The 26246-nt window shown below is 48.6% G+C and overlaps 2 protein-coding genes and 1 long non-coding RNA gene across 3 annotated transcripts in view; 2 read left to right on the top strand and 1 right to left on the bottom strand.

Moving 5' to 3' along the window:
• Positions 1–26246, bottom strand: part of LOC140680256 (uncharacterized) — a 1118524-nt gene that overhangs the window by 178757 nt on the left and 913521 nt on the right. The window lies entirely within an intron of this gene.
• LOC105760196 (uncharacterized) overlaps positions 1–26246 on the top strand; it is a 448806-nt gene that overhangs the window by 57926 nt on the left and 364634 nt on the right. The gene's annotated exons all lie outside the window — the stretch shown is intronic.
• LOC140680937 (uncharacterized) lies at positions 9140–10688 on the top strand. The gene is made up of 3 exons (XR_012052283.1): positions 9140–9241; positions 10233–10313; positions 10532–10688. It is a non-coding gene; the product is annotated as an uncharacterized lncRNA (long non-coding RNA).

Consider the following 26246-nt stretch of genomic DNA (forward strand, 5'->3'; position numbering starts at 1 on the left):
GCATGGCTGAGCAGCTCCTGCCTCCCCCTGCCTCTGCTCTGGGCCCCACACCACACCTGCCACAGGAGCCCCTGGGCCCGGCTGTGGGAGGGTGGCCTTGCCCTCACCTGGCTCCCTGGCACCAGGGCCCTCCTGCTTGCTGTCGCACATGGCAGCCGTCAGCGGTGAGTCCCTGTCCAGAAACGTCACAGTCTCCTCCAGGTGCTGGTCCTCTCTCTCTTTCTGTGAGAAAGAAGAGTATGGGGAGTTTGCAGAACCCCTTTTATCTAGTTTCTGTGTTTAATGAATTTGAGATACACAAGCGTTTAGAAGTGTTATATTTAGTTTGCAATTGGTTGCCTGACAACGCAGATCAATCTTGTCCTTCCCCACCAGAGATATGGGGAATGCTCTTGCTAGTCTTAAGGATACTTATGCACTTACACTCAGAAAAGGGCTCTGTCAGCAGCATTTTATATATTTCAATCTAGTATTTTTGGGTACCTTGTTAAGGTGTAGTTATTACTTTATTAATAAAAATTCAGATTTCAAAATGGAGCATTCAAATGTTGGGGAACAGCAGGTTTGCACCTGTGCTTGCCGTTACAGAACAAGGAGGGAACCCTGTAGAAAATAAATCTACAGTTGTACAAGTGAAGGCTATTAAAGCTTGGGAATGTATAGAGAGAACTGACCCTGTTCAGGGAGGTTCTGGCCTGGTGTTCCTTAACTTGAAAGCTTGGTTTAGCTTGATTTTGATATTAATTCAGTCTCTCAACAGAATATTGCTCTTCATTTTTGCACACAAATAAAACAAAGGTGAAAAATGCTGTCTTCTGTAAAGTATTGTAAAGCCCTTCCCCATCAAGACATTCAGGTCTTGTGCCTTGAACATGCAGTGTCTGCTTGTGTGAGCACAAGGACTTGATTTAAAAGTTATCTGAGGCTGTATTGGTGGTACAGACAAAATAGGAGTGGTCTCACTTAACTTCTTAGTCTTCCAAAAGGGCACCAAGAAGGAGCCAGGAAACTGCAGGCCTATCAGCCTCACTCCATCCCCAGAAAGGTGACAGAATAGCTCCTCTTGGATGTCATCTCTAAGCCTGTGGAATAACAGAAAGGGAAAACTGTGAACAGGCTTAGCAGCTGTTCTGCAGGGCAAACAACTGAGTTAGCAGAAGAAGAAATTAATAAAGTGAGTTTATCCATGGCAAGGAAGAAAGCAAGGCTGTTAGCATGGGAACTGATAAACACATCGGGGTTACTTGTAGTCAGAGGATACGTGCCTTAGGGAGCAGCATGCGTGCCTTCATAGTTTGTGGTAAACACATTTGCAATGAATTGTTGACATTCAATGCTTTGTACCCATAAAATACAATAAGCTATTGCTTTGTCCATTGAATATCCTGAGCTTTTTTGATGTAACTAATGACTTAAGATCACACTTTCCTTGGGGTATAAAAACTTGAGAACAACTTGTAATAAAGAAGAAGCCATTGCTGTCACTGCACAGGTGTATGTGTATGTCTCGTGTCCATCTCTACAGTGACAGAAAACCATGCTTGACCAATCTCACAGCCACCTCTGCTGCACTGACTGGTTGGGTTTGTGAGGGGAGAGCAGTGGCTGTTTGTTGGAGCTTACTTTAGATTGGGGTGGTTTTGCGTGGTGGAAAAATTTTTCTTTTAATTTGTGCTTTTAAAGAAAGGCTTAGAAGTTTTTTGTTGTTTGGTTTCAAGGTAGTTGATTGTAAGTTATTTAAAAGATTTTCTTCTTGGGTAGTTGTGGTTTGCTTAGTAGCTTAGGTAAAGGCACATACATACTTTGATATCTTTTTTGACTTTAGTTTTTTTCTTCTCTCCCCCAGCCCAGGGTTGGTGTTATTTTTTATACGGTACATTATGTGTTAAGTGTTTATAGTTTTTCTTTAATGCTTATTACGTCTATTAAATGGTGCTTTTTTACCCTAAATTAATTTGTGAGTGTTAACATTACTAAGAATATGGAGGTAAGGAAGAAGAAAGAGGGAGGACAGGATAGGCCTAAATCTCTTTATCTTAAAACTTTTGATTTTTATGTATAAAACTAAACCCCCCCTGTATAAGACTTAAAATCTTCTTGTATAGCACTTAAAAATTTTTTTTACTTTGTGACTAATTTTAGTATAATATTTAAACTTTTGCAACTTTTTGGGGTTTTTTTTGTAAGGTTGGTAAATTATTCTATGGTTTAAATCTAAAATTACAGCTGTTTTTAGTTGCCGGCTAGGGTCTTAAATGCTTCTGACTTGGACTGGGAACATCTAAAAATGTCTGAGGGACATTTTGAGTTCTGACAGCTGTTGTCAGCCGGGACTTCAGCAAGGCTTTGTCCTGGCCTCTCATATCACGGTCATGGAGCAGCTCAGGGACAGTGGCGTAGAGAAGTGGACAGTGGAGCTCCAAACTCAGAGAGCTGTGAGCTCAGGGGGCCGTGCTGGTGTCAGCCTTGTTTGCCCTATTCCTCAGTGACCTGACAGAAGGGACAGAGCGCTCCCTCAGCAGGTTTGCTGATGGGACGGAAACGGGAGCAGGGGCTGATAAACCACACAGCTGTGCTGCCCTTCAGTGAGACCTGGGCATGCTTGAGAGTTGAGGAGAGAGGGACCTAGTGATGTTGCACAGAGGAAAGCCTCTAGAAGAGTTTGAAGGTTTGTAATTACCAGGCAACAGAAGTTCTTTAATATAGAGGCGTCTATAACGTCATTTTGTGATGTCCACTCAGGGAAACCACTGCACCTCTGTATGTTACAGGAGCAGTTCCTTGTATGTATGTAAAAAAGTCTTTGAGACAAACTGTGAATTCAGAAACTTCCCCTAATATTATGTTGGATTTTCACAATTTTCTGGACTGCCTGGTGAAGCGTAAGGATTTCAAAAAGAAAGTGAAAGCAAACCAATAAATCCGGTTTTAGAGATCAGAAGCATTTCCTGTTTGGTCCTTGAAGAAGTTGCCAAATAACAAAACTTTTGAAATCCTTTCAAAGACCTAATAGGAAAAAGTATTGGCCAAAGTGTTAATCTGTGTTTCTGAATAGGAACATGCTTTTTGTTTCAATTCAAGGTTTGTAGCAGGGTTTCGGGTTTTTTTGTGCGTGTCCTTTGAATGTGAGTTGCTTTTATGCAGGACTTTGAATGATTCGATCATGTACCCAAGAGAACATTTTACTGTGTCCTGCTGTCCAGTGCTGAACAGGGTTGAGAGAGAGCAGGTGGCTCTGTGTCTGTGTGCAATGTGCAGGAGCAGCAGCAGAGCAGTGCCCGATGGCTGCCTCGTGGCCTGGCATTTGGCCCTGCACTTGCTGCAGGAGTCCCTGCCCGGGTTCCCTGCTGGCCCAACCCTCGCACCCATCTCAGAACCTGGGTTCCCAAGGGGGCCGCCTCAAGTGGTTGCCAGGGACCTGAGGCCATGGCTGCCCCAATTTTGGCTGCACGATGCTGATGTCAGAGTGGCCATTGTGACCTGTGCAACCAAGGCCTCAAAAGGGAAGGCTGGGCTCAGGCCGTGTGTCAGTGCGACCTGACAACGGGAGGAGAAGGCAGGGCAGGGACTCTGCTGCCCAGGGACCAGAGGAGCCCCACAGCTCGGGGCTCTGGGCCTGTGCTGCAGGTTCCCCTGCCTCTCCCTGCCCAGAATCAGTGGAGGAACAGCCAGAGCAGACTGCGGTGTTCCTCGAGGCGGCGACGGGAGGAGAAGGCGGACAGGAGCAGGGCTCACGCAGGGCTCAGCAGGGAGTAGTGCCCTCGTGGCTCTGGGCCTGTGCTGCAAACTCCCCACCCTCCTCTTTCTCCCACAGAGAGAGAGGACCAGCACCTGGAGGAGACTGTGACGTTTCTGGACAGGGACTCACTGCTGACGGCTGCCATGTGCGACAGCAAGCAGGAGGGCCCTGGTGCCAGGGAGCCAGGTGAGGGCAAGGCCACCTTCCCACAGCCGGGCCCAGGGGCTCCTGTGGCAGGCGTTGTGTGAGCCCAGAGCAGAGGCAGGGGGAGGCAGGAGCTGCTCAGCCATGCCGCGGCTGGGAGCCTCCTTCCTCCCCAAGTGGGGCCCAGCTGGGCCAGGGGGCAGCTCTTGGGACACCCGTGCCCGCAATGGCCCCTGCTCTCCAAGGCCTCCAGCCCTGCCCATCAGCCAGGCAGGCCGGCAGGGACAGAGCAGCCCTTGGGGCCGCTGCTGCTGCAGCCAAAGAGCCGCGCAGAGGTGCTCATGCCCGCTGCCATTGGCTCTGTGCCCTGCAGTGTGCATGCTGTGTCGCTGTGCAGAGGCTGACCCGGACATCTGCGGTGACAAACTGGAGAAGGATGGGCTCTGTGCCCACCTGTACTGCCTCGTGAGTGGCTCCAGGAGCTCCTTCCACTATTGCAATGGACAGTTCCTGCCCCTCTCTCCTCATTTGCTCCTCCTCTCTGCTGCAGATCTTTGCCACTCTACTTTTTCGTCAAGAGAACAAGCATGTTGGTCTCATGGGATTTCTTCCTCAAGATATCCAAATTGCAGTGCGGCGGGTGGCACAAAAGGTGAGAACCTGATGCAAGCAGGGAGATTTGTGCCAGATGAGGTTTGTTAGCGCTTAGCCCAGACACTAGGAATGAAAGGCCTGCCCTTCAGGCTGGCTGTGGGACAAAGTCTGGCTCCCAGCAGCTGCACAGAGGCTCTGGCACAGGAGCCCCCTCCTCCACCAGACAGCTCTGTGGGCTGAGACCCAGCAGTGGCCACATCCTGCGCCCTGCCCGGAGCCCTGGGGCTGCCTGGGGAGGCCCCAAGGCTGCTGCTGATGGGGTTGCTTGGCTCTTTCCAGCGCTGCTGCGTCTGTGGCCAGAGCGGGGCAGCCATCATGTGCTGCATGGAGGGCTGTGACAGATGGTTCCACCTGCCCTGTGCCAAGGAGGGTGGCTGCATCACACAGTATATTCCATATTACAGGTACAACCTCCCCACTCCTGGTCACCCCTGGTGGAAAATCCAACATTTCTCACTTTGCTCATCCATTTTCCTCCAGCTCCTTCTGCCCTGAGCACTGTCCAAAGCAGGATGTGGAGGCAACTCCAGAGCCGGGCACCGATTGCCCCATCTGTATGGAGCCTGTGGAGGATAGAAAGACCTTCAGAACCCTGGTGTGCCCAACGTGCAAAAGGGCCTGGTTCCACAGGGACTGCATCCAGGTAGGAGCCCTCCCCTCAGCCCCAGGGCACAGCAGGTGCTCAGCAGCATCAGGGCCTTGCTCACCCTGCTTCTGTTTGTCCTGCAGGGACAGGCCATGCGCGCTGGTCTTTTATATTTCCGGTGCCCCCTGTGCAGAGACCAGGAGGCATTCCTTGTCGAAATGTTCATCATGGGGATCCGAACCCCCTTCAGGTTGGTGTCCTTCTGCCTGCCTCACAGGACAGGAGGTGCAAGGTCTGTGCCGTGCCAGGCCCTGCCCCAGCAGTCCTGGCCCTGCCCTGTCCCGTGAGTCTGGGCTTCAGCTTCATGCACGCCTTGGAAAAGCGCTGGAGGAAGAGCAGGAACAACCTGTACCTCCGTGAGGGGAGGGCAGCAGAAACTCATCAGCTTTTCCTTTCTCCATCAGACTGCCAACATGGGAGGACAACAATGCCTTCATGGATCTAAGAGAGAGGCACAGCAGGTGCAATGCCAGGGACTGCCTTTACCCGGGAGGCAGGGAGGAGGCAGAGGAAGAGGGGTAAGTTGGGGAGCTGCACCTGAGGCTCTGAAAGGTACCCGTGTCACTTCAAGGGCTCAAAGAGAAAAGAACTAGAAGAGCTTGGCCGGACAATCACTCTGTCCTCAGTGCCATGAACCCATTTGCTTCCCCAGGCCCTGGGAACTGCTCCTGTGCTCCTCCTGCGCTGCTGAGGGCACCCACAGGCGCTGCTCTGGCCTGAGAAACAGCGTACAGAGCTGGGAGTGTGACAGCTGTGCTGGTCTTGGAACAGGTATGAGGCAAAGCACCCGGTGTCCCTGGGCTGGGGGCAGTGCCCAGGCTGGGCCTGGCAGAGCCCGTCTGCTCCTGAAGGGCTGGGGTTCTGCTCTGGCCAGGCTTGCCTTGGGCCTGGGTGGTCTTTGACATTCCTGCTTGTCCTTACAGCCTCCAGAGATGAGCCAGAGCTCAGTGGCCCCCGGCTGGCCAGTCAGTCAGGATGGGAGCCTGCTCACAGCTCCGCAGAATCTGAGGCCATCAGCCCCAGCTCCTGTGGCCCAGTGCCATCAGGGCTGGATCCCCAGGCTTCATCCGCAGAGACCAGCAGCCGCAGCAGCCACCAACGCACAGCACAGCAGCAGTCTCTGCCATCTCCCTCGCTAGACACCAGCAGCCCCAGCACACCAAGGTCAACGTACAGCAGCACCCCTGAGCCTGAGGACAGCGGCCATTCCAGACATGCTGGGCCCGGCCGCAGGCGCACCCGCTCCCGCCAGCAAGGTCGGGCCCCAAACGGGGCTGTCCGATCGAGGAGTCGCCGTGAGAGCTGCAGCAGGACAAGACCAAGGACTGAGAGGCCCAGGCGAAGGGAGACACCTTCACAGGCATCCCCCAGACGCAGCCGCTCCCACCAGCAACATCGGGCCCTAAGTCCACCTGTCCGGTCCAGGAGTCGTCGTGATAGCAGCCACAGGACAGCACTAAGGACTGAGAGGCCCAGGCAAAGGGAGACTCCATCAGGGACATCGCCCAGACGCAGAAGCTCCCGCCTGCAAGGTCAGGCCCTAAGTCCACCTGTCCAGTCCAGCAGTCGCCGTGACAGCAGCCACAGGACAGCACCAAGGACTGAGAGGCCCAGGCAAAGGGAGACTCCATCAGGGACATCCCCCAGACGCAGAAGCTCCCGCCTGCAGCGCCGGGCCTCAAATCAACCTCTCCGGTCCAGGAGTCGCCAGGACAGGAGCAGGAGGAGAGCAGCAAGTGCTGAAATGCCCAGGCGCACGGGGACACCAGCAGGGAGGACCCACAGGAGCAATCGCTCCCGCCAGTGGCGTCGGGCCTCAACTGGGACCTCCAACAGCAGCACGTAGCCTCATCTTTTCTTTCTAGTCCATCAGTTCACTGCCGGAAGTGAAGGTGAGAACGGTCAGTACAGGGACCTTACGATTTGCAGGTCTGTGAGAAAACCGTGTTGGCTCTTGACATTTCTACTGGCAGGAAAGTAGTCTTGTGCTAAATCCCTTGATTTCTGTCTTACCAGGTATTAAGTGAAAAGTCACTTAAATTATTAAGAAGGACTCTTCTTCCGGCCTTTTGACTCCAAGCTGAGATGTTTCCCCACTGCTCACTCTTGAGTGAACCTCTCCTTAATGGGCTTGGATACAGTTAGGGAGACGTTCAGAGCAAGGTGTGTCTTAGGGAAGCTGTCTTTGGAAAGGTCGTGCACTGTTTTGCTATGCTTGAACAAACTCATTTCAGTAAAGCCAAAAGAAAGAAGAAAGAAGAGAGTGGGACACTGCCTCAAGTGTCTGAAGAAATCCATTACTTTATTGCTGCTGACTTAAAAGATTTGTTTGGAGCTTCAAAGAACAAACCAGAAAAGACTGTGGAAATACCCTGGGACAAAGAGGATGCACAGGACTCTGCCCCAGATGACCACCTGGGACCTTTGCCCAAGAACGACGCAGCTCAGGAGTCGAGCGCGTTCAAGTTTTCCTTCTTTGGAGACACAGAGGAGTTGGGCATCAAAGAAGGTAACAGCAGAACGCTTCTCACAGTGCCATTTCTAAGGAAGAGCTTCTGGCAGGCACTGTAGAGCATTGTGGTGTAAAGAAGGTCAGGACACAGGGGATTTTCAGCAGTAGAAGTCAGTAAGTAGGCAGAAGCAATTTGATCTTCATTTCTGCTTGCCAAGGCTGTGGTAGATTAATGAGCAGTAAGTCATGCTTGCATCTCAGGAATTCTGAAAGGCATGCTTTGAGAAGGAAATGGGGTTTTTTGCTGAGTGGTGAAAAAGCTTGTTGTCATGCCCTGAATCTCTCAAACAGGGAGAACAGTGACACACCAGTCATATCAAGTTTCAGAGAACCCAACAAGATTTTAAAGGAAATGTGTGTTAATGTAGAGGGAGGAGCAAAAGCCTGGAGTTGACCGCAAGATCCATGAACATTCTGCTTGTTACTGAATTCTATTCTTGGACCTTTAGAAAAAGGAAACTGAATGACACATGATCGTTGGAATGTTCTAACTGTAGATAAAATGAGGCCTTATGAAAAGAAGACGAAACAACATTAAATCAAGTCACAGTCCTGTAGGAGAGAAAAGAAACCATGTGAAGTTATCCAAAATATTTTTAAAAAACCAATGCAAAAATGCAAAGCAAGGACCCCCCACACTTGTGCTGAATTCAGAAGGTATTCAGTGTCTTCTGAATGCAACGATACATCCATTAGAATACAGCAGAGATCCCTAGAACAAAGTGCAAAATCCTGGAGCAGAAATGTAGCTCAGAAAATCTGGCAGAAGCAGATTCTGTCCTTCCTACATCTGTCTTCTCCACTGTAAGTATTTGTCTTGAAAGGAGGAATTCTTCCTGACAAGTGGAGGAACAATCTGGATGTGGCTTTGTTTCTTTTTTGTTGCTCTTATTGCAGAGTCTTGCGGACTCAGAACAATAAAGCCGGTAAAATTCACATGGCAAGAGGATTCACGTTTCCAAGATGGCAGTTCTGAGGGTGATGATGAGCCTGAGACGCGAGAAACTGAAAAGGACCAAGAAATGCAAGTTCCGTTTCTATTTGCTCTCTACCTGGCTGTAGTAGTTGGATGCTGTGGGAATATTAATAGCAGCACTCAGGGAATGGGAAACTGAGATTGCACACCTCTGAGCAATGAAAGTCATCTTGGAAAACCATTTGTGCTGCCCGGAGTCAAAACTCCCAGCAGCCCATGTGATGTGAAGTTGAATATGAAAAGAGAGATGTTGAGCACAAGAAATTAACTGGCTCATTTTGGTTTGACCAACTCCAAACTGAGTTTGGCCAGAAGCCAAAGACACAGTCAGTTTTCTGTTAAGAAGTTGTTTATTTTTTTTCTAGAAGGCTCTATTTGGCTACTAGGGAATAAAGCTTTTCAATGTATACCATTTCTCTGAAGCACTGCAGTTTTAACCTGCTTTTATGGCATTTGATAGCACAATTTTGGGTGCTAAAATCCCTTTGTACTTGTCTAGGTTTGTTTCTTTACCACGCACAGAAAGTGCTAGAGTTTTCTTCTTCTCCAAAGATGATGAACGCCTAAGAGGTACGACAGAATTTCTTCGCCCCCTTTTGTATTTTTTTAAAACTGTTCCTGGAATTCCGTGAGGAGGAAAAAATGCTGCCTGCTTAGGAATGTTTCCTAGTCAAATTTTGGCATCCTTACTTGTGCTCAAAATTGTGGTAGAATCCCGTGAGAAAGCCCTGGTAAAATAAAGGCCAAGCAGATTTCTGGCTTTCTTCTCTTTCAGATAATTGCCTAATAGGAATCTAGACTTTTAGACCATACCAAAACATTAGCCATGTGACAGGTTACCTAGACATTTTGGATCCTTTCAGGTATTTATATAATGTTTAACTTTTTCCCGTCTTTCTGGTGTTACCACTAGGAATGTTGAGTGTTCTTGTCCCTGTGGTTCTTTGTCCTAATGAATCTGGGCTTTTCTCTTCTGAATCCAGGGGATTTTGTATTTAGAAACAAAGAAAACAACAACCAAAGGAAACACACAGAGTCCCCAAAAATTGCAGAGGCCAGCAAAACAATTGCTTGTTATATGTTTTGTAGAATAGAGTCTTAAGACAGGCTTAAATGATGTGCGTTTCTCAAGACTGACTCGATAACGCTGCAGAAATGTATTGCTGTGTTCATACAGTTAGTGCCCAGCACTCTTCCAGGCGGTCTGATTTGCAAGGGGTGTTAAAATGGAGAGCTCAGTCCTTAGCAGGCCCCAATTCTGGGGGAAGATGTGTGATCCTGGTGCTGAGCTTCTAATGAAACAGCGGCTATTTCACTGCAATTTAGACTGCAGCATGCTGAGGAAAACTGCTGCTGCCTTTCATTGTCCTGTGGACACCAGGCCACAGTAGGGAACATTTCTGTAGGGAGACAACGTCTGGTGGGAGGCAAGAGAACAGGGAGGATGTGAAGAATTGACTCCTGACTTTATTGCTGTGTTGTCCATGATTGTTAGAAGCAGCAGCACAATCAGAAGTGTTTAAGCCTATTAATTGGTTCTTTTTTTTTTTTTTTTTCACAGAGGGCCCAAAGTTATTTTGTAGATCAGTAGAGTTCAGTGAAGAAAAAGGGTTGGGAAGACCGACGTAGATTATTGCTTGAGGTGAGTATGTAACATCTGTTCCCTGGGAACTGTAGGAGAAAGCTGAGCACGGGGAGGAAATGCAGGTATGAATGGGCATGCAGAATTAATTCAGGACCTCAAGAAGAGCCTGCAACTTTGCAACTCCCCAGGAACAAAAGTGTTTTAGTGTACCGGTGTGTATAACATCATGTTGTGGTGTCCAGTCAGGTAAACCACTACATCTTTGTATGTTACAGGAGCAGCTACTTAACTGTATGTAAAGGATGTATTTAAGAGAAAGAGTGAATTTAGAGACTTCTCCTAATAGTGGATTCAGAAACTTCTCTGAAGAATTCGTTATATTTTCATTATTTCCCGGAATGCTGAAGGAAGCATAGGGATACGAAACAGAAATGCAAGGAAACCAATAAAATCTTTAGTGAATAGAAACGTGCCACTTTTGTTCCTTGAAGAAGTCACCAAACAATGTTACTTCCAAAAGCCTTTCAAAAATCTAAGAGGAAAAAAAATTGGCAAACCCTGTTTGGCAGTGTTTCCAATCTGGGGCTGATGGTCTTGGAGGTTGGGGAGCCACGGGAAGGCTCCAGTCCTGACTGTCCGGCCAGGCTGGGGCCATTGAGCTCCGGCTCATCCCTGGCGGCTCTAAGGGCAAGCAGGAATGTCAAAGGCCCCCAAGACCCGGGCCAGGCTGGACGAGAGCAGAACCCCCAGCCCTCCAGGAGCGGACAGGCTCTGCCAAGCCCGACCTGGGCACTGCCCCCAGCCCAGGGACATGCGGGTGCTTTGCCCAGAGCCGTGCCCATAGCAGCAGAACTGTCTCAGCCCAGCTGGCTGTGGTGGGTGTGAGGCTCCAGCAGTGCCCGTGGGTGCCCTGGGCAGCGCATCAGCAGCAGCACAGGAGCTGTTGGCAGGGCCTGGGGAAGCACAGGGGTCAGCCTCTGCACGGCGACACAGCATGCACACTGCAGGGCACAGAGCCAATGGCAGCGGGCATGAGCACCTCTGCGGGGCTCTTTGGCTGCAGCAGCATTGGCCCCAAGGGCTGCTCTGTCCCTGCCGGCCTGCCTGGCTGATGGGCAGGGCTGGAGGCCTTGGAGAGCAGGGGCCATTGCGGGCACGGGTGTCCCAAGAGCTGCCCCCTGGCCCAGCTGGGCCCCACTTGGGGAGGAAGGAGGCTCCCAGCCGCAGCATGGCTGAGCAGCTCCTGCCTCCCCCTGCCTCTGCTCTGGGCCCCACACAACGCCTGCCACAGGAGCCCCTGGGCCCGGCTGTGGGAGGGTGGCCTTGCCCTCACCTGGCTCCCTGGCACCAGGGCCCTCCTGCTTGCTGTCGCACATGGCAGCCGTCAGCGGTGAGTCCATGTTCAGAAACGTCACAGTCTCCTCCAGGTGCTGGTCCTCTCTCTCTTTCTGGGAGAAAGAAGAGTATGGGGAGTTTACAGAACAGGCCCAGAGCAACAAGGGCACTACTCCCTGCTGAGCCCTGCGTGAGCCCTGCTCCTGTCCTCCTTCTCCTCCCGTCATCGCCTCGAGGAACACCGCAGTCTGCTCTGGTTGTTCCTCCACTGATTCTGGGCAGGGAGAGGCAGGGGAGCCTGCAGCACAGGCCCAGAGCCCCGAGCTGTGGGGCTCCTCTGGTCCCTGGGCAGCAGAGTCCCTGCCCTGCCTTCTCCTCCCGTTGTTAGGTCGCACTGACACACGGCCTGAGCCCAGCCTTCCCTTTCGAGGCCAAGGGAAATCTCTGTCCCTGCCTCTGGCTCAGAGCGCTCTTCCAGCAGGTCAGGGAAGGTGATAGCCCCAGAGAGAGGTGTGAGCAGTGGAGGAAAGCCAGCATCTCTGCAGTCTTCCAAAAGGGCAACAAGAAGGAGCCAGGAAACTGCAGGCCTATCAGCCTCACTCCATCCCCAGAAAGGTGACAGAATAGCTCCTCTTGGATGTCATCTCTAAGCCTGTGGAATAACAGAAAGGGAGAACTGTGGATGGGCTTGACACATTGTCTGCAGGGCAAACAATTGAGTTAGCAGAAGAAGAAATAAATAAAATGTAAGTTTATCCATGGCAAGGGAGAAAGCAAGGCCATTAGCATGGGAACATAAACAGATCGGTGTTACTTGTAGTTAGAGGATACATCCCTTAGTGAGCAGCATACGTGCCTTTATAGTTTTTGGTATACACACTTGCAATAAATTATTGACATTAAATGCTTTGTACCCATAAAATACAATAAGCTATTGCTTTGTCCATTGAATATCCTGAGCTTGTTTGATGTAACTAATGACTGAAGATCACATTTTCTTAGGGGTATAAAACTTGAGGGCAACTTATAATAAAGAAGAAGCCATTGTTGTCTCTGCACAGGTGTATGTGTATGTCTCATGTCCATCTCTACAGCGACAGAAAACCATGCTTGACCAATCTCACAGCCACCTCTGCTGCACTGACTGGCTGGGTCTGTGAGGGGAGCGCAGTGGCTGTTTTCAGCCGGGACTTCAGCAAGGCTTTGTCCGGGCCTCCCATATCACGGACATTGGGTAGCTCAGGGACAGTGGTGTAGAGAAGTGGACAGTGGAGCTCCAAACTCAGAGAGCTGTGAGCTCAGGGGGCCGTGCTGGTGTCAGCCTTGTTTGCCCTATTCCTCAGTGACCTGACAGAGGGGACGGAGCGCTCTCTCAGCAAGTTTGCTGATGGGACAGAAACGGGAGCAGAGGCTGATAGACCACACGGCTGTTTTCATCTGCAGTGACCAGCAGCCGCAGCAGCCACCAGCATGGCAGCAGTCTCTGCCCTCTTCCTCACTGCATACCAGCAGACGCAGCACACCAAGGTTAATGTACAGTAGCTCCCCTGACCCTGAGGACAGGGTCCATTACAGACATGCTGGACAGGGCCACAGGCGAAGCCGCACTCGCCAGCAAGGTCGGGCCCAAGTCGACCTGTTTCCTCGAGGACTTGCCATCACAAGAAAGGCAGAACATGTCCAAGGACTGAGAGGCCCAGGCAAAGGGAGACACCTCCACAGGCATCCCCTGGACACAACCATGCCCACCAGCAAGGTCAGCCCCAAATCAACCAATCCAATTGAGGCATCACTGTGACGGCATTAGTAGGACAAGACCAAGTACTGAGAGGGCCAAGAAAAGGAAGAGTCCATCAGGGATATCCCCCAGACGCAGCTGCTCCCACCTGCAGTGCCAGGCCTCGAATCAACCTCTCTGGTCCAGGAGTCCTCAGGACAGGAGCAGGAGGAGAGCAGCAAGTGCTGAAATGCCCAGGCGCACGGGGACACCATCAGGGAGGTCTCGCAGGAGCAATCGCTCCCGCCAGAGGCGTCAGGCCTCAACTGGGACCTCCAACAGCAGCGCGTAGCCTCAACTTTTCTTTCCAGTCCATCAGTTCACTGCCGTAAGTGAAGGTGAGAATGGTCACCTGCGATTTGCAGGTCTGTGAGAAAACCATAGGTCATGGTTTGACACTGGCACAATGCCAGAGTCCCCATGAAAATAAACGCTCCCCAAATGAGTTCTGTGAGATGCGATCAGGACCAGAGCAGAGTAGGCTCAAGCTTAAAAACAAAGGAAAAAACTTAAGAGGCTACTACTATGATAAAAGACACACACTGAATCCAGAATGAAAACCTTCCAAAACATTCCTCCTCCCCCCACCTAATTTCCAACAGAGCACACTGAGACAAAACTTGGACCCTCAATCAAGTTACCACCCTTCAGATAATACTCAGCTCATTGGGGGAGAGAGGAGTCTCTCTTGCACCACAGACCCCCAGGGAGCACAATTGCCACCTCTTGTGTTTCCATGTCACACATGGCACTGCCTGGAGAAAATCTGCCAGTGTGACACCCTCCTTTCCATGTCACAGTGCTCTCACCACTGTACATGGACCAAAACTGCTCATAGGGTTTCCTTTCAAGGATGCTTTACCAAGGACCAAAGTTCAGTTTCTCATTTTTGGTACAACAGTCCCCCCCATTTTCTCCTCCCCTGGAGCCTAGAGTCTCGAGAACAGAGATTTTCTTCTTCCTGAAGATAGAGGGTACCACCACACGCTCCTCGTCACTGCAGCAGGTCACTCTCTTGGCTCCAACCATTGCATTCCCTTAAAAATGCAGTCTCTGTTGCAGGAGAAAATGGTTCAGTCTATGGCTATATAAGAAAAGTCCAGCCAAAAGCCACTCCGTCATCTCCTCCCACTTAGGATCTTTCCCCATCTTCTTCTGACATCTCGAGCCCCAGGCCATCTCTCTTCTCTTTCAGACCAAGGAGGAGTAATATTTCACAAAGCTTTCGTTGTCCAAGAAGGGGTTAAAAGTCTTAGACTCCCAGGACGGCTGAAAGCTCATCCCAGAACACCAACTCCCACGGCTGGGCACCTTCCCCTCCTCCTCTTCCTCCTCTGGCGGCCTACTGCCGGCACAGTCTCTGTCTCTTTCACTCTCTCTCCTTCTGGGGGGCGGCAGGGGGGAACAAAGACATCTCAGATTTTCTCCACCCTTCCATCTGCAGGGGCTGGCCTGGTTCCAGTCCCTTCACCCCCTGGGCCTCCCTCTTCCAGGCCACATGACTTTCCCTCCCCCACCCAGCCTTGGCTGGGCAGGGAGAGTCTGCACCCTTCTGCTGACCGGAACCAAAGAGACAGTTCCCCTGGGAGCTCTTGCTTTTAACCCCCTGTGTTCTCAGAGCCGTGTCCAATGCCTTCAGTGGCCACTCCAAGTGCCAGTATCCAAACCTGACCACTGATCGGTTTGACCACAACTTCCTGAGAAAATTTACTTCTCTGTCAAACCATGACACCATATTAGGTCTTGATATTTCTATTGGCAGGAAAGAAGTCTGTGCTAAATAGCTTGATTTCTGTGTCACCATGTATTAAGTGACAAGTCACTTAAGGATGTAGCTAATTAAAAAGGACCTTGTTCCTGCCCTTAGTCTCCAACCTGAGATGATTCCCCACTGCTTACCTGTTGTGTCGCGCACATCCAGCCACTAGTGGACTGCGACCTGGCTAGCGCCAGAGTGGCCAAAGACGGGTCAGGAACAACACCCCGGTGATCCGCAGGACTAGCGGAGAAACTCTGTGGTCTGGGGAACACAACGGTGGTGTCGTCACACAGCGCAGCGACAGAGACAAGTATAACTGCAATAGCAACACTGAAGATATTTAGTAAAGAAAAGAGGACAAACAAGTGTGCAAAACAAAACATAAGGTGTCCACGCAAACAAGTCAGTTCTTTATCCTGTGTGCACGCAGACCTTGGACCCGCACAGATGGCTGAAAGGCAGGTGCATTGCTTTACCCCCGAAATACGGTGGGCACGGTGCAGACGTGTAAGACTGGCTGCCGGGAATGCAGAGCTTGGGAACAGAGTCAAACCTCGATAAGCACAGCTCTGTCGAAAAATGCCAGGAAAGGGCAGAACAAGTGGGGCGGTATTAAAGGCCCTGTTCGAAATGGCTGCCCCGGCTCCCCCCATCCAGCCCGGGCTGTGCAACACAAACCGCCTGGCACGGGAGGTGGGACCGCCCTGAGGAATACTGGCCATGGAGCGGGGCTGGGTCTACAACACCTCAGGGAAACTGGCCATGGAGCGGGGCTGGGGCTGTCACACCTCAGGGAAACTTGCCATGGAAGCCACCTCCAGAGGCTTTGATGCACTTGTTTCTTGGTTGAATGCCCATCAAAGATCAATCTAGCATCTTTGCAAACAAGCATGACATGCAAGGGCATTTAAAATTGAGTCTGATCTAATTATCAAAGATAAAGCTTCTCACTTCTAAACTTCCCTTTTCATGACTGCCAAACAATATATGAAAACAATAGAGACCTTTTCTTATATCTGACTTCAAATACCCATAATGCAAGATTCATTCTGAAGGCAGGAAAAAAGAAAACAAAGAAAATAGGAGCCAGGCAATTTTCACAAGGCACAGAGAAGAAAACAAACATTAGAAAACCTTAGAAAAAATAGTTTTTCTTCATCTTCCCAGTAGTTGCTGTTTGAACTTTTGTTGTCGTAATTGTTCCTCTCAAAACAAGGCATGTTGCAGCTTTATTGTCTCAGTGGTGCATCTCCCCAGTCGCTGACTTGCCGTTTAAGCTCTGGTTCATTGGAAATCCATAACAAGGGATTCTCTGTGGAAGAGTGTTGCACAAGCCTCGGGATTCCTGACTATTCACCTCTGCCAATGCTCACAGTAATCTCCTAACACACCTGAGCTTCCTGTTGTTAGAAATTAGAAGCTTGACTCAGCCAATATATCAAGCAGCAATTTGATTTATTTATTAACATGGCAATGTATGAGCAAAGACAGTGCTGGGTACAGTGGTGGGGGTTTTCCCCTCCAACTGCACACTGATTGTTGGGCTTGCTGGTATTTATTGATCATATTCATAAGGTTTTTCCAGCAGTTTCTATTTCACATTTTTTTATGCACGCTTCCAGAAGTTTCTATTTCTACCTTTTGATGTCACAATTCTATACTTTAGGATCATAAAACTATGATGGTGATGTCTGGTTCCTTTCCAATTGCTATACTCTATTGTGATCTAGTCCAGGTTTCAATATCCTAGGATGTTCATCCCAGGATGGACGGTGGGGTCCAGCTTCTATTTTCTAGACCATTAATCTATGATAGTGATGTCCAGCTTCCCCTTTTGAAATCATTAATCAAGAACATTGATGTCCATCTTCCTTTTCCAGGAGCTTGGGATAGGTTCACTTCCCTCTTCTGTTTAAATCCTTTATACATTCTAAAGATACAGTCTAAAATCCTTATATACTAAGCAATATTCTAAAGTTATAATACAAAGGTTCATATTGCAAAACAGCTTAAGACTTATATCACCGGCTGGGGGCTAAGTACAAGTCACAAACGGGACGGGACTGCTGTGGTATGTGTCTCGAGCTGCTTATTTTTTAGCATCAGTCTCATTACAGGGTTATGACAATGGGAAGATGCCAGCAGCTCACATCCCAGGCAACAGACCAAGAACTTAATGTTACAACTTACTTTATAAGCTTTTTGACCAATCACACGAAGCAAAAGCATATTGACAGTAGTTCTATCCAATCACTATAAATACACGTACCTTTGGTTAAAACAATGCTGGCTTATTTCGAATACAATACTTGCTTGCAAGCCTCAAGATACAATGCACAGAGCTCCATTATTAAGCCTAGAACTTCCTAATATCTCACTAGATATACTTTTCTGCAACTTAGGAAGTTATTCTACCCAAGCGTTAATACACAGACTATTGTTCTATTTGTTCTTTCGTTCTACTTCTTGTATAATTTTTCTGCTGACAAATCTTATAGCTACTGCTTAGCTCTAATCACCATCCTGCTGTCTCTGAGGCCTGCCTTTTGCAATGTGCCCAAAACCCTCTGATTTTAAGGAATCCCACAGACTTATAATTGTTATTTGCAAGCCAAAGATTGGTTCACAAGCCTTCTTTCACGCTTTCCTCAGTTGTTTATTAGAACTCATCTTTATAACTGTCCCATGGCTGTGTTCCACACATTTCACAATTACAATTACACAGGTTACCTTTATTTACCTGACACAAAACACAACTTTGCATTTCACACTGTCTTTCTGTGAGAGAAAGATTCAGCTAAAGTCAAGGAAACGGGGCAGGGGAGACAGAAAGCTTCCATTGAGATGCTTTTGGGAAGGCCTGCAAGGACCCTGCCTTCCTTCGGAACAGAGGTGGCCACAACACATGGTGTTGGCTGTCTTACCCTAGGTGCCCCCCCTCTGTTCCAGAAGGACTTTTGCCCACTTCATCACTTGTCTGTCCCTCCAGCTCCAGGGCCTCAAACCCGCTCTGTAAGGTACTAAACCTCTAAGTCAGCTGCAAGTTTTGAGAATAAGGCAGTGAGCATGGCTCGAACTAGGGTTTTTTAGTCAGGCTTACAATATATTTTGAGAAGAAGAGAAAAGGGGTAGATACCACACAAGAATCCAGCACAGCCTCACCAGATTTTTCATCTGGGTTCTTGAAGCACAATGCCCAGCACTTGCGCTGAGCTGTCTTTTTGTGTGTTCTGGCGACCGGAACCATCCCATGGCCAGGCCCAGGGTAATCTGGGGGCCAAAGTCCTGTTGCCTGCAAACAGCACACTTTTTTACCCAGCTGGAGCTGATTTCAGCATGTTTGCTGAGTTGACTTTATGAGTGTTTTCCTAATCTTGGCAGTTCTAACAGATGTCCTTATGGCCCCTAAATTGTGCATCCTTTGTGTCCACTATCAGTGGGCGTCCTTCTTCCCAAGCTTTGTCAGCTTCCCTCTGGGTCTGAGATCAGTGAAACGTGCCCAGCCCTGAGTCTTCAAAGACCATTCTAGCATCAAGTACTTTGCTTTTCTAACACCTGGCCATCACTCCGAGCTTGCAGGCTGCTATGTGCGGCACAGGTTAAATGTCTCTTCTTGTTGATCAGGTTTGGAAGTGTGCAAAGCTCAAGCGTTACAGGACATCCTTATTTCATCAGGAAATGGGACCTCTCGCACAGTGTGCAACAGCTCCCGCCCGCGCCTTGCAGAGAGCCAGAACGGTCCCGGCGCCATTCCCGGGCTCAGGGCGCTGCCTGGTGGGCGGGAGCCGCCATGACAGCGCCGGGGGCCGGAGGGCGGGAAGGGGCGGGCGGGTGTGAGGGGCGAGGCGGCTCCGCACAGAGCCGAGCCGGCGCTGCTCCCTCAGCGCGTTGCGGCCGCGCTGCGGGAGCGTGCGGGCGTTCCTCGGGCTCTGGGAGAAGCGTGTGGCCGCTGCGGGGTCCCGGCCCGCAGATCTTGCTGCTGGCCGAGGATGCAGTGCCAGAGCTGCCGTGCGCCGTGGCACTGACAGTGCGCCCCGGCAGAGCCGGGCTGGCAGTGCCGACACCTGAGGGAAGCTCTGCCATGGCACTGCCGGAGCCCCCCGGCAGAGCCGGGCTGGCAGTGCCGACACCTGAGGGAAGCTCTGCCATGGCACTGCCGGAGCCCCCCGGCAGAGCCGGGCTGGCAGTGCCGACACATGAGGGAAGTCCTGGCATGGCACTGTAAAACACAACAGCTCTGCCACACGCGCTCAGCAGGACTGGAGAAGCTTTCTGGCCTTGCTTACATTGGGCTGGTGGCTTCTGTAGACAGAAGCTGAGCTTTTGAACGCTATGTCTCACCTGGCACAGGAACTGATGCTGCCTTTCTCATGGAGGCTAAACTCCCTTGGGCTTTAAAAACTTTCTGGCCAGCATAAGGCCTGGAAAAACATTTAATGCAGCCATTTAGTATTGAAAATGGCCCAGTCTATGTATTAAAGTAGCTTGTTTAAATGCTGGAGCCCACCAGAGCATCCCTCCAGGGCATATCTGTCTCTCCCCCACCTCTGCCTCCATGACTGCCAAACTGCACCTTTTAGAGTTCTCTTCTCCAGAAGCTGAATGGCACCTTTTTATTTGGGGGAGAAAAAAAAAAAAAAGGAAATGTTCTATGCTACTATCATCATCATCACAATAATGAGCTGCAAATTAGTTAAATGACATCAACAACTCAGACTGTGGACTTAGTTCTCAGAGTGCAGCACTGGCTTTACTATCCCTTGAATCTGCAGATGTGCTACAGTCTTTAAAATCCATTTCATGCTTACCTAATTTGGAGTCAAGCACAGCTCTGTGAGAGCTTTAGGGGTTGGGCCTACCCTGGCACTCTCGAGGTGTCTGGAGTGACCTGCCCAAGCCATCTGCCACCTGAAGAGCAAAGCAGGGTATGGACAAGCACAGGCTGCAGAACAGCTCGAACTGCAGTGAGCCCATTCCTGTCAGGAGTAACACGACCATCCCACCTTAGGACTGGGTTTTGTGAGAAACAACTGCACACTTTAAAAGTTTTAAAACGTTTATTAGACATTTACAAAAACATAAGAGAAGGACTAATAAGGAAGAACAGGCCTGGGAAGGCCCCCTGCCCCATGGCTGCTACCTGCCAGGTGGCTGCCTCATCTTCAAGATTGATGCTTCACCTTTTACTTTCCTGGAGGGTGCATCAGCCACCCCTGGGCCCTCCCAAAGTCTGTCAGTCAACCCTTCTTTGCCATTTATTGGTGGAATTTATTTCTTGTAGCTGCGTTTGAAGGTCAGGTGTTGTCATGCTGCGTCCCCCCAGCAACAAGCTTTTCCATTCCTACTCTCCCATGCAAGGGGTATATGTCGATACCTATTGTGGTGGACCCCCACTGCAGGGAATGACGTGCATTGACTCCATGTTTGCAGAAGGATGAATAAAAGCTTTATTAAGCTGTCCTATATTACACTATACTAAAAACTATATTACTTCTATACTGAAGAGAAACCCGTGACCCTTAGAGACAGTCCAACACAGAGTGGCTCCAGTTGGTCATATGAAATCAAAACACCATCACCAGAGTCCAATGAAGAAATCCCTCTTTGGTAAACAATCTCCATAACACATTCCACATGTGACAACAGATGCAGCAAATGGAGATAATTGTTTTTCTTCTTTCTCTGAGCTTTCTCACAGCCTTCCCCAGGATGTTCCTGGGAAAGCCTGTGTCTCTCACTGTTCAAAGGGTATGTGAATACCACACACGCCTTCTTTATACCTGTCCTAGAGAGCCCAGGCTGTCTGGTGGGAACAACAGGGAGTGGGGAGTGAGATGTATGATTATAATTTACTCCAATGAAATACTGTTGTATTGAATCAAGGCAAATATTATTTGGCATGTATAATATTTAGTTATTACACAATACACATACCAGCACTGTAAGCTGCCCCCCCCCCCCCCATATTTGTTTACACCAGAGCCAGGGTTTTTCAATGCCTCATTTACAATCTAATACATGTGGCTATCCTGGAGATGGGCTGTCCCAAAAGGAGATACTGGAACACCTGGGAGCTGATCATCCCGGTAGCGACTCAAGATTGGGATCGCTGGAGTCCTCCGGGCTGATGCATCTGAATGCCACGGTTCCCATAACCTCATCAGGAAAAATTGTCCACACCTGGACCTGGATTGTTCAACCCCGGCTGAGAGAAAAGAACTTTATGAATATGTGGGACTCTGAATAGAAAGAAAAGGCAGGTGACTGAAATCCTGGCCTCGGGCAGAAAATTTCCTATAAGAACTGCAGGGTCCGGGAGGGTGGTGTGTGTGTCCAGGGGAACCTCTGCCGAGAGGCTCCTTCCTGTCACGCACCCAGTGCCAAACCTGGGCTCAGCGCTGTCCTTTTCCTTTTGGCCTGCTCAGAGAGAATTCAATCCTGAATAACTTTTTATTGTTTCGTTTTAAATTTGGCTGGACTAATTTTCATTTATAAAAGGGGGAAGGGGACTGTTGGGAGAACGGAGAACATCTAAACAACAAATCACAATAACATATCTCTACATCAATAAAGCTTCTCTTAAGATACACACAATATTCATCCCTTAATTGCAAGAGCCAATCATCTCATATTCTATCTATTACAGTTTGGATGGAGACCAGAAGTAATACCTTGCAAAAAGAAAAGAGGGTACAAAGGTCCCTGCAGTCCCCTGGCCTGGTACCTCAGCCAGTGGGGAAAGGAAGAGGGCAGCATGTGGCCAGGAGTTTAAATAGAGGCTGTGTCGTCCAAAACTTTGAGAGAAAAAAGCCCAGCAGCAGATGTCCCCATGGACTCTCTCCCTTTATTCAAACAAAGCTGCAGGGCTCCTCTGGCTCCTTTATGGACACTGGCTTTTCACAGCCTGGTTTGTATGCACACCTGTTTCCTTGTATCAGAATATCACCAGCCTGCAGTGACTCCCTGCCACTCTGGTCTGCAGGAGAAATGGAGCTGATTTCCATTAAAGCCCTCCCAGAGGGAAGGAAGAACAGACCCAGAGGAGACAAGCAACCCCTGCAGACATCCAAACTTCTGCACCAGATGCTGAGTGAGTCGCAGAGGGGGCATAGTGGGTGCATTTCCCTCAGCCTTCTCCTGAGACTCAGCAGCCGGGGGCTTGCTCTGCACATGTGTGTTGGAAAATATACCGACTTTAATTTTTTGATATTTCTCTAGTCAGGCTTGTTATGGACAAATTCAATTGGGGAGGCTAATTGAAGATAAATCAATTAACAAGAATTTATTAAGCAAGCGGTATTAAGCAAAAGAACAGCACTGGGCAGCCGGGGAGTCTCTGCTCTGCCACAGCGCACCTTCCCCCTTTGACCTTTTTGTTTTTGTGTCCCTTTTTTTTTTCCGGTTGACGTGTTTTCTCTCAATGCACTCTGCGCCGGTGCAATTGGCTGCTAGGGGGTCTTTTTTTCTGCCCTTGGTGGTCATAGGAATGAAGTCTCCTCATCTTCCTTGCAGATTGTCCTTGGTCTAAAAGTTAACTTGTATATAATGAGTTACACAGTCTGCTATGCTACTTGCATCTGCACAATTCTTAAGCAGAATACTTGCTGTTTCCCCCCCTTTCTCCTTCTCCTCCCACATCTTGAAATTCCCTACTCAGTTCAGACTCTTATCTCCTTCAATGCTCGTTTTGATGAACAAAGACCTTTTTATTTATTACAATCCCTCCTTTTTCTCTTTAACAATTTGTTCATTAAAACACTTTAACTTTTTGTAGCTTAAGACCAGGGTTTCATCTACTTTTGAGTCTTTGGGCAATGCTTCGTACCTATCTCTAATAAGCATTAGATGAGCTGCCTCTAGTCTTCCTTTTACAATGTCTATGATTTTATTAAAAATGCAAGGTTTGAAAGTTAAACTTAGTAACAACAATATTACAGGACCTGCAATCCCCCTTATACAGAATTTCTCCTTGAGTGCCATACCCCAGTGTTTTGAACCTCTCAGGTGAGACCTTTAAAAATTTATCTGGATGGGTGACAGCCTAGGCGGTTGCTATGTTTTTACAGCCCAAATACTCACAGATATTCCCCAGAATAATTACAATATTCCCCCCAGGACTGGAACTAGGACACCAATAGGTAGCCTGGAGTTCAGGTTTACTCCATCTCCACATAGAATTTACCAAGTTCTCATTAGTAACAAAAAAAAATGGGAGCTACAGTCGTGGCATTATGCTTAACAACTTTCCCTTGGTCTATTTTGGTCAGAGTCCAACCAACCCCTACCAGTTGCTCTATAACCAGCAAACACCAGCCCTAACTTTTAATTAGGGTCACTGTCTGCAGCTGCTGGGAGGGTTCTGGGGCTGTCCCAGCATTAGGGTCACTGCCTGCAGCTGCTGCTGGGGAAAACTGGGAGGTGTGCATAGTCCCCTTGTACAGGCCAGGTACAACATATAGCTAATATGCACAGAATTTGCCAGCAAGGGTGGAGTCCAAACCACCCCAGGATTTGATTATCATTATCTCCCCATTCTCAGTGTTTGTTTTGACATGTTATTGCCTGGCTCACCTTTACCCTTGGGAGATCAGTATCTTTGAGGCAGTTCTTGAAATACCTTTGAGTTGTCCCAGTTTGAGGGCTCTTTCCTCCACCGCTTCTTATCCCTCTGCCTCGCTCGCCAGCTTGGTTGCTCCGAGCCGCGAGGCGTACCATCTTCTCGGCAGCAAGGATATTCTTCAGGAGGACCCTTACTCTGCTTTTGTTGCCTCTTTTTAAATGAGTTCCAGTTTTTATCCTTCACTTGCGGTAAGTCACACTGAATCCCAGGTAAAGTTTTCCAGCAATTCCCTTTTATAATTTGAACAATTAGGGGAAATGGTTCATTGGTGTCGGAATCTGTGGGTATTGGTGATTCCGAGATTGTAGAAAGTCTCTGTCTTTCTGCCCCGTTGCCAAAGAAGAAGCCATAGTTCGTCTGTGCTGTTTTCAAGGGTGTTTATTTTTGCTTATCTATAACAAGTTCTGCTGCCCTGCCGCAGGTCTGTCCTGCAGGGCAGCGTGCGGGGCTCTGCCCCTCAGTGGGATGGTACAAACATTATATACCAGAAATTACGTGTACTATATTTACAATAATGTGCCAATATCTATCATCTACGTTGAACAGTGTGTCCCCAGCCTAAACCAATAGAAAAATGCCAACATCACCAAGAACATGGAGGTAAGGAAGAAGAAGGAGGAAGAACAGGATCAGGCCCACTTTCCTCCATCTTAGAACTCCTGACCCCCATGTACAAAGTAAAACCCCCCTGTACAAGTGTTAAAACCCCCCTGTACAATACTAAAAAATTTTCCCCTCTAATTTGTGACTACTTTTACTATACCATCTAACTCTCTGTGACCGCTTGTTCCATCTTCAAAGTTGGTAATTCATTCCATGGTTCAAACTCAAGATCACAGCTGTTTTCAGCTGCTTGCCAGGGTCTAAAATGCTTTTGACCAAGGCCTGGAACCTCTGAAAATGTCTGAGGGACATTTTGAGTTCCGACATCTCCCCTCTCTGTTTGAACCAGAAACACCCGCTTTATCATGCTGTTCAAGGTCCTTCGAATACACACGAAAATGCATGGCAGAACAAGCAGAAGAACTACAAGCCCTGTAAGAATATAAAATGCTATTTTCAAAAGTTCTTTCCACAATCGTGAGATATCAAAAAAGCTAAACAAATAATCCCACCAGGACCCTGTAACTTTGTTCAATTTGCTAATACTACTTTGTATTTGTTTTATATTTTCATGAATAGATTTTGAATGATCGGACAAGTTCATGCAGCACATCCCCTCAAATTCCTCACATCCGTGCCCATGTGTCAGCAGCAAATAATCAATTGCCGCCCTGTTTTGAAGCACTGCTTGCCTTGCACTGCTGATGTCTGTTAACATGTCACTCAGTGCAAACGAAATGGCACGACTGTGTTTGCTCAACCAACATGCTATATGATCCAATTGTGTCAAGGCCGCCCCTGATGCTGCTTGGGGTGAGAAAATTGCTATTGCAATTCTCCGAGACTTGTCCCAGGTAGAAACATCATCATCACAATTTGGACTATATTGTTCAAGGGATCCTTTCCTTTTTGACCCAAGAACACCTCTTTGACAACTTTGTCCATGGTCTGCCTCATGCATTGAGGCAAGGACAGCACAAGCATCAGAAGAATTACAGTACCTTATAATTACATACAACTATTTTCAAAATCTCTTTTCTACAACTGTGAAAGGTGAAACAAATTGAACACACCATCTACCTATGATTTAATTTTTCTCCAGGTGTGTTTGGTCCTCTGATACCTCTTTAAATTTATCACTCTTGTGTCCATGTGTTTACAATAGATGTTCAATTGCTGTGTTCACAATAGATGTTCAGTTGCTGTTTTGTTCTCATTTCTCACGGCTAGCTAACAAATAATTCGATGCAAAAGAAATGACATGGGCATCTTTACTCTGCCCACAACCTCTTTTGATCCAACTGCACCAAGGCTCTTTTTGATGCCACCTGCTGTGAAAGCAGAACCACTCAGTTTTTCCGAGCCTTTTTTCTTGGTATTAACATTATCATTGTCACAATTTGGATCACTTCATTCATCAGATTTTTTTTTTCTCCTTGCTCTCTTATCAAGGTCATGCTGTGTGTTAACAAAAGATCTTTTGATGCTGCATGGACCACCCTTGATTTTTGCAGGGATAGCAGGCCAAATTCTGTCCCCGCAAATGAAAAACATTCCCTTCGGTAAAGTGACTGGATGTTGAAAGGATGGTTTGCTTGTCATTTTGGTATGATTGCACCAAGATGACGCATTTTTATAAAAAGGCTGATTCGGAGTGACATCTATTGTATGATTATCTGTCTTTGCCACTCCTGATGAATTAAATTTGATGCACCACTTCATTTTTGTTGACCCAAAATGTCCAAATCCAGAGGTTCAAAGTGAGCCATAGGAAGGAATTGTGTCCAAACATGTCATCCCTCCACAGGGTCTGAAAGAAACTTCAGAACCCCTGGAAGGATGTCCCCTGGGACTGACCATCCCTCCACTGGCCCACCTACCAAGCATGTTGAAAAT

The sequence above is a fragment of the Taeniopygia guttata genome, chromosome 30 (genome assembly GCF_048771995.1).
Source record: "Taeniopygia guttata chromosome 30, bTaeGut7.mat, whole genome shotgun sequence".
Taxonomy (NCBI): domain Eukaryota; kingdom Metazoa; phylum Chordata; class Aves; order Passeriformes; family Estrildidae; genus Taeniopygia; species Taeniopygia guttata.